Consider the following 8,949-nt stretch of genomic DNA (forward strand, 5'->3'; position numbering starts at 1 on the left):
AACTCATTTTTTTGGTTGATTTTTCTTTGTTAAATGGCATTTAAATATATAAAATAAATATCAAAAATATAAGTCTTTGTTTTACTATGGTTGCAAATATCATAAAATGTCTATATGTGACACGGCACCAGAGTTAAGTTAGGGTTTTTCAAAATGCTGACACGCCGAGCTCAAAAGGTTCGCCATCACTGTTCTGAGTGGACCTCTTCAACAGAGAACCCGCCCCCCCCCCCTCCATCAAATGTGCTGATTTATGTCCTTGCCTCGCTCCCCATTCCGCACTTTCTTTCTTTGGCACCATTGTGTGCTCCATCCATGAGCACTGAACTTCTTGTTAGTCCAAAGACTCTCAACTCAAGTATGTTGCTAGTGTGCTGTGTGACATTAGAAAAATTAAGTGACCTCTCTGGGCTAAAGTTATCAGATCAGTAGTGCAAGAGTAACTGAATTAGAGGATCTACTGATTCATTAGACAGGTTTTGCTAACTTTGATCTAAGGGCCCTGCCAGTTGTAAAATGCAAAAATCCGTCTCATCATATTTAATATCCAGATTCATCGACTTTCTAAATGATCTTCCAGATTTTAATCATTCCTTTCAACATTACCAATGGATCGGTTTCTGTATGATTGTCTATAATCTGGATGAACCCTACCTATTTAATTTCCCTACATCGTTCCTGGAAATCATTTCTTCATTCTCTTCCAAACATGGCTTTGCTTTTCGGTGTCTCCCAGCCTCCTCTCCCTGATCTAACTCTTCATATGCCTCAGGATCCAGCCCAAGCCTCTCTTCTCTCCCACATTCTCCCTTCAACGTCAGCCCACATCAATCACTAAGAACTCGCTCTGAAAATATGCTGTTATTTTATGTCTGTTCCCCCTTTTTGCCTCTGACTCCCTCCACCCACCCACCATCCCCCTCTCGCAGCTACACTGAGAGCACAGGCTGTATCTTACGCTTCTTAGAATGCTTTCCTCATAACTGCTGGTTTTTCACTTTAATCGCTATGTAAACTGAATTTCCACTCTGAAGCGCTCATTCAGCCCCCTTTCCCCTTTTCAGTCATTTAAGCGTATGCCAAATTATTTTTGTTACTTTCAAGAGACGCTAATAATGTTAAGAGAAAAAAAAACATCTGGGCTTGATGGCAAACGAGTTTGAGGAAGAGCTGATTAAATAAAGTTAAACATCTCTTTTCTGTCCTGCTTCACTGCCTTGAACGTGCTTGGCATTCCCGTCACTTGCCTGTGGTGCGAGCCCATTTAGGCCTGTGCAGCCTCTTGCCTCGTGGCTGTTCCACAGAACGACCTTTGGTAAACATGGCTTCAGAGCTTTTCTTTTCTGGAGGAATATTGTGTCGTAAAAAGAATATGGTCTTCTGGAGCCAGGCAAACTTGGGCTTTCATTTTTTTCATTACGTTCTAGCAACATGACTTTTATCAAATGACTGCACTCTCTGTGCCTGTTTTCTCGCTGAAAAACAAAGGATGCTACTACTTCCTTCCCGTGCAGAGCTGCTGCAAAGATGAAAGGGATGTGCCCACTCAGGCCTTCATTCCCTTCCTACCTGTATGATAGTTGGGTTTTGGTAAAAGGCCCAGAAAATGATAATGACTAGTGTGGACCCTTGTGCTTCTATCGGTATTGTTTATTCTAGAGCAGCGGTTCTCAACCTGTGGGTCTCGACCCCTTTGGGGGTCGAACGACCCTTTCACAGGGGTCGCCTAAGACCATCAGAAAACACATCTATAATTACATATTGTTTTTGTGATTAATCACTATGCTTTCATTATGTTCAATTTGTAACAATGAAAATACATCCTGCATATCAGATATTTACATTATGATTCATAACAGTAGCAAAATTACAGTTATGAAGTAGCAACGAAAATAATTTTATGGTTGGGGGTCACCACAACATCAGGAACTGTATTAAAGGGTTGCGGCATTAGGAAGGTTGAGAACCACTGCTCTAGGGTATGCTGAATTTCATTCTGGACATTCCACTTAGGACATCCTACTTAACATCTTGCTTCAATTTTCAGACATTTCTTGGTAAAAATTAATGCCACATCACCTCCGCTTTTCTCTAATCAAATCTGATGAATCTACCTGAAGTTTATTCAAATCCATACCAGAGACCAAAGAAAAAGTTAAGATTAGAAAAAGCAAAAAGGGAAAAATCCCATTTCTAATTTTAACCATGTAGGATATTGTTTGACTAATAGTTTGAAATGCTTCAAAAACTTAAAGCACCATGCAAACGTCACAGTTAATACAGGCCATGCAGGCTTTACGGGATTAAAATATATTCACAAGAAAAAATAAGTCTGAGAAAACCACCCAACAAACTAGGCACAAACATTGTTCATATGAGCGACCCATTCCATCCCTGGAATATCAGATTTAACTGTTTCTGTTTCTATCTCTCTCCACCTCGAAGAGCCAGCTTTTCTTACCTGGTTTCCTTGGAGGCAGAGAGCGGCAGGCAGGTGAGATGGCAATATACTTGCAACTCCAGTTGCGGGAAGAAACATGTAACTACTGGAATCCAGTTTAACAATGCTCTAAGGCAGTGGTTCTCAACCTTGGCTGCACATTAGAATCACCTGGGAATCTTTTTAAAATCCTGATTTCTGGGCCCCATCCTCCGGAAATTCTGTTTCTTTGTTATGGGGTGGGGCCACAACATGAGTCACAAAGAAACAATTTAGGAGGATGGGGCCCAGAAATCAGGATTTTAAAAGGATTCTCACGTGATTCTAATGTGCAGCCAAGGTTGAGAACCACTGCTCTAAGGCAAGCATGCATCCTGAGTAACTAAAGCTTCAAAATTTAAAAAATGCAGAATTTCAAGATCCATCACATTAATGGTGTTCTTTGGGGTTAAGCAATAGTGAAATCATAACCAGGATAGTTTTAGTTAAAATATACAGATTTTTAAAGTAACTTTGGTGCCCTGGCTGGGCAGTCAGATGGTTGGAGCGTAGTTCGGATGTGCCAAGGTTGCTGGTTTGATCTTTGGCCAGAGCACATACAAGAAGCAACCAATGGCCCTGGCCAGTTTGGCTCAGTGGATAGAGCGTTGGCCTGTGGTGTGAAGGGGCCCGGGTTCGATCCCAGTCAAGGGCTCATGCCCAGGTTGTGGGCTCGATCCCCAGTAGGGGGCGTGCAGGAGGCAGCCGATCAATGGTTCTCTCTCATCATTGATGTTTTTATCTCTCTCTCCCCCTCTCTCTTCCTCTCTGAAATCAATTAAAAAAAAAAAGCAACCAATGAATACATGAATAGGTGGGACAACAAATTGATGTTTCTTTCTCCCTCTCTCTCTAAAAATCAATAACTAATAAATTTTTTAAATTTAAAAAGTAACTTTGGAAGAGGAAGATGTAAAGAAAGGAACAGGTAGTAAGGAAAGTAATTTTTAAGAAGAGATGACCTGTGGTACCATGTTTAAGACAAATATTACCTTCAGAGAAAGAAAGAAAATCTGTGGCTTTTAGGGGTACCATTCATAGGAAAACAATTTTCAATGAATAAAAACTATAATTTAATGACAGAAAAATATTTATATTACTTTTTAAAAAACTATTTGTTTGATTTAATGTTTATTTATTTATGTATTGGTTAATCCTTACCTGAGGATATTTTTTCCACTGATTTTTAGAGAGAGAGGAAGGGAGAGGGAGAGTGAGATAGAAACATCAATGATGAGAGACAACCATTGATCTGCAGCCTCCTGCACGCCCTAGACTAGGGATCGAGCCCTGTGCCCTGACTGGGAATGGAACCATGACTTCCTGGTTCATAGGTCAACGCTCAACCACTGAGCCACGCTGGCCAGGCTGTTTATTTTTTTAAATCAAAACAAATAAAATCCATTCCAAAATGTTTTTGGCAAATCATTTGACAAGCTGTTTATCCATCTATAAAATGAGGTGTTTGGCCTAGACAGGTGGTTCTCAACCTTCCTAATGCCACGACCCTTTAATACAGTTCCTCATGTTGTGACCCAACCATAAAATTATTTTTGTTGCTACTTCATAACTGTAATTTTGCTACTGTTATGAATCATAATGTAAATATCTGATATGCAGGATGTATTTTCATGGTTACAAATTGAACATAATTAAAGCATAGTGATTAATCACAAAAACAATATGTAATTATATATGTGTTTTCCGATGGTCTTAGGCGACCCCTGTGAAAGGGTCGTTCGACCCCCAAAGGGGTCGAGACCCACAGGTTGAGAACTGCTGCCCTAGAACATTCTTCTGAAAATGAGTTTAAATGTAGGTCTTTAGGGTTTAGACGTGAATTATTTGTTAGCAGGCCACATAATTGCTGTTTAGGGAAGAAAACAGTACAAAACTTTAATGAAACCAAAATTACATCCTTGAGATTCTAATAATTCTCAGGTAGAGAGTACTTTTCAGTATAGTTTACTTTGTTTCCGTTCCCTATTAATTTATTTGTGCACTCATTAAATATTTATTAAGTGGTTTTAATTAGCTATTCATTATTCAAGGCATTGGGGATACAAAGCTTGATAAGACCAATATCTGTGTCCCTCAGCAATGCAATCAAAACACCATAGTTACAGCCCTGGCCGGTTTGGCTCAGTGGATAGAGCGTTGGCCTGTGGTCTGAAGGGTCCCGGCTTTGATTCCAGTCAGAGCACATGCCCAGGTGGTGGGCTCGGTCCCCGGGGGGGAGCCTGTGGGAGACAGCCAATCGATGATTCTCTCTCATCATTGATGTTTCTCCCTCTCTCTTCCTCTCTGAAATCAATAATCATATATTTTTAAAAAATCATAGTTACATTAAAATTATAAAGGCTTCTTTAAAATCAAAGAAAGCTACAACTCTTTCTGAAATATCTTACTGGTAATTACAATAACACTCAGTGTCCCAGCCAGTCATAGAATATTCTAGTTTCACATTCTGGTTTGGATCAAGACATTTATTTACCACAACCGGTTGGGTCACAGACTCAGTTCCCACCCGTTGGACAAAAGGCACTTTTAAAGGAGGCCTGTCACTTTATGTTTGGAGTGGTTTTGAATGAAAGCTCTATAACAGTGGTTCTCAACCTGTGGGTCGTGACCCCCTTGGCCGTTGAACGACCCTTTCACAGGGGTCGCCTAGGCCATCCTGCATATCAGATATTTACACGACGATTCATAACAGTAGCAACATTACAGTTATGAAGTAGCAACAAAAATAATTTTATGGTTGGGTCACAACATGAGGAACTGTATTTAAAGGGCCAGAAGGTTGAGACCCACTGCTCTGTAATCTCTTATGTTCTTATGATTCTACATGTTCTTATTTTAAAGGGTTTAATTTTAAAGTTAGGTAATTTTCAATACCTTTATCACAGATTATGGACATGAATGTTTACTACACTCTGCAAATTTAAGATATTAAGTATGATACAGTGCTTTGGTTAAAACTGTGAATAACAGCCCTGGCCAGTGTGGCTCAATGGTAGAGCATCGGCCTGCGCTCTGAAGGGTCTCCGGTTCGACTCCCAGACACATCGATGTTTCCCTCTGTGTCTCTCTTTCTCTCTCCCCCTCCCTCCCTTCCACTCTTTCTAAAAGTCAATGGGAAAAATATCCTCTGGTGAGGATTAACAAAACAAAACAAAACAAAAGAATGAATAACAAACATATCCTTGCTACACATGTTCCCACAACACTTTTTGTGTGTGTGTGTCTTTGAACACACTAATCAGTTATGCAATCTTTTAATCTTATATCAGACAAACATACATTGTCTCATTAATGAAGCAGCTTTTGGAATATAAACACGTGATAAATCTTTAGTAAATAAGTAAGTGGAGTGAGGCTACAGTGTTTGGACAGGTTCAAGCCTCGGACTAATGTGAGGGCACAGTCCTCTCCTGGCAAAGCCACGTGCAAGTCCCAGCTTGGAGGGCAGAGCCCTCCCAGCACAATTATAGCCAAAGGCTATGGTTGTGAGCTTGACCTTATGGTCCGAACCTGTGGTCCCAGGTGGCTGAGTGATGTGGGCTGTGGAGGTGCAGCAAGTGCTGCCAAAACCAAGCTTGATAGAGTTCTCAGGTGCATGTAATTGAGTAGATTCAAAACTCGAGAGAAGGTTGACCACGCCCTTTCTTTGCCTCTTGGGATCTGACTATAAAAAAGGGGTCCTCAAACTACGGCCCGCGGGCCACATGCAAATACAAATATTGTATTTGTTCCCATTTTTTTTTTAAATATATATTTTATTGATTTTTTACAGAGAGGAAGGGAGAGAGATAGAGAGTTAGAAACATCGATGAGAGAGAAACATCGATCAGCTGCCTCCTGCACACCCTCCACTGGGGATGTGCCCGCAACCAAGGCACATGCCCTTGACCAGAATCGAACCCGGGACCCTTCAGTCCGCAGACCGACGCTCTATCCACTGAGCCAAACCGGCCAGGGCCCCATTTTGTTTTTTTACTTCAAAATAAGATATGTGCAGTGTGCATAGGAATTTGTTCATAGTTTTTTTTAAAAACTATAGTCCGGCCCTCCAACAGTCTGAGGGACAGTGAACTGGCTCCCTGTTTAAAAAGTTTGAGGACCCCTGCTATAAAAATAAAGACCGGCTTATAGGCTGTGGCACTGTCTCTCCATCCGAGAACAGTGTCCCACCTGGCCCCAGCTTTATTCTCTTGTCTGTCTTCTTTAATCCATCACTGCCCCTCCTCAGGTTCACCCTTGGCCGCGCTGAGCACGGTTCAAGTAAGGCTGATATCTCCTCTGCAGGCGGACAGGGGAAACCTCAGCTCCAAAAAGGAGGGTGGGGAGGGACACAGCAGAGAAGGATTATTGTCTGGTAGGTTACAGTGTCCAAAGATTAGAAAAGAAGGTCAAGACCCTTTCAGTTGGAAGACGATGAAGATTTCAGAGTAAAATGCAACCCCTCTGCTACTGTAGGACTTAGCGCGAGTGGTGTGGCGGAAACATTGAAGAACAGGGTGGTGTGTTAGGAACAACTCGGCAGACGGGGGTATAATTCCCGCTGATTCGAAAACCACTTGTCACAGGGAAGGAGTCCCATCAGCCAGTGACGGTTGCAGGCAGAGTCCTTAAGGACCAAGTGCTTTGGTTAAAGTTATGTAATTAGAATAATTTCTTCCCTTTGCTATTTTTGCTGGCACATGTCACACCACCTACGGTCAAACTCCTGGAGGAGAGCAGATCGGAAACCGTAGCTCCCAACTCCTGTCAGCCTCCAACTCCCCCCAGACCCTCGCCACAGTCAGAAACAGCCCGAGTGAGCCACATCCAGCCTAAACCAGCCTCAACGCACGCAGTAGAGTCACACACACACACACACACACACACACTCACACTCACACACTCTCACACTCACACACACCACACACACATGTGCACACACTCACACACATACATACTCACACACATGCACACTCACACATACATGCACGCTCACATATACACACTCACATGCATGCTCACATACACACACACGCACACACACACACACACACCCAGCATGTGGTTCAAAGCAGATTCCGCCTGAGAATTGCCTGATCATGTAAAACACTCTGGGCAGCATCCTTTGAAGACTGCAAGCCTCAGGCTCCTCATTTGTTGTGGCAATGACAGTGGGGCCTTGACTTACGAGTTTAATTCGTTCGGAGACCGAGCTCGTTAAGGAGCTCGTTAAGGAGCTGGTTAACTCAAATTACTCTATCAACTGAATGTAAAAAATCGGCCGAGAGACAGCTGGTATCTCAAAAAACTCGTTAGTCGGGACACTCGTAAGTCAAGGCCCCACTGCATGTGTGAACGCACGGAGGAAACTTTAAACTTCTACCAAATATGTGCCCTTGCCAATTCGTTGTTGAACATCAGAGGTTATTTACGCTGTGTAAATAAGAGCAATATGTGTTAGTATGGGACATATTTCCCCACCGTTTTGGATGGATTGTTCTTCAGAAATACCAGGCTACTGACCAACGATTCTCTCTCATCATTGATGTTCTTATCTCTCTCCCTCTCCTTCCCTCTCTGAAATCAATAAAAATCTATTTTTAAATATCAGGCTATCTTTCATCACTGTTTTAAGATTTTTCTTTTAAATTGTTGGTCATTGATTTTTAATGTTAACCCACCTAATATATAATTTCATGTATAAATCATAGATAGTCACAGTTAGAGGGTCCTTAGAAATGACCTAATCCTGTTTACTTCAATAGATTTTTGTTCAAAGTCCTATTTTGTTTTGGCAAACCTAGATAAACAGCCCCCGGGGTTCTTACGTCCCTGTCTCTCATTTTCTTCAACTAGAAGAAAATAAATTACCCTTTTGACACATCTGTAAACACAGTAAATAAAATCTATTCTCTTCTCACTTTAAAACAGCAACATGGGTAATTAGGAAACAAAACAGAGTTGAGCTGTGAAAGAAAAACAGAACATGTCCAGCTTAATGAACCAGAAAAAATTTTTTACACCATCATCACTGCTGTCATCTGCAGTGCTGGCAGCGGTTAGTAGAAGGCACTGCAGACAAGGGCGTTAATGAACGATGCTGCCCTCTGCACATGGCTGAGAAGCCTGCTTCTTCAAATAGGGAAGGGCTCAAGGCTCCATTACAGCATCTGCTACACTGTATTCTGGTGACCTTTTATGTTATCTCCCTGACTAAGTTGTGAGCTTTATTAAGGCAAAAACAATGTCTCTGGCCCTACCTGGTTTGGCTCAGTGGATGGAGCCTTGGTCCTAGGTTCGATGTCAGTCAGAGCACATGTCCAGGTTGTGGGCTTGATCCCCAGTGGGGGGCGTGCAGGGGGCAGCCAATCAATGATTATCTCTCATCATTGATGTTTCCCTCTCTCTCTCCCTCCTTCTCTGGATTCAATAAAAATATATTAAAAAACAAACAAACAAATAATGTCTTT

Source organism: Myotis brandtii, unplaced genomic scaffold (assembly GCF_000412655.1).
Source record: "Myotis brandtii unplaced genomic scaffold, ASM41265v1 scaffold627, whole genome shotgun sequence".
Classification (NCBI taxonomy): domain Eukaryota; kingdom Metazoa; phylum Chordata; class Mammalia; order Chiroptera; family Vespertilionidae; genus Myotis; species Myotis brandtii.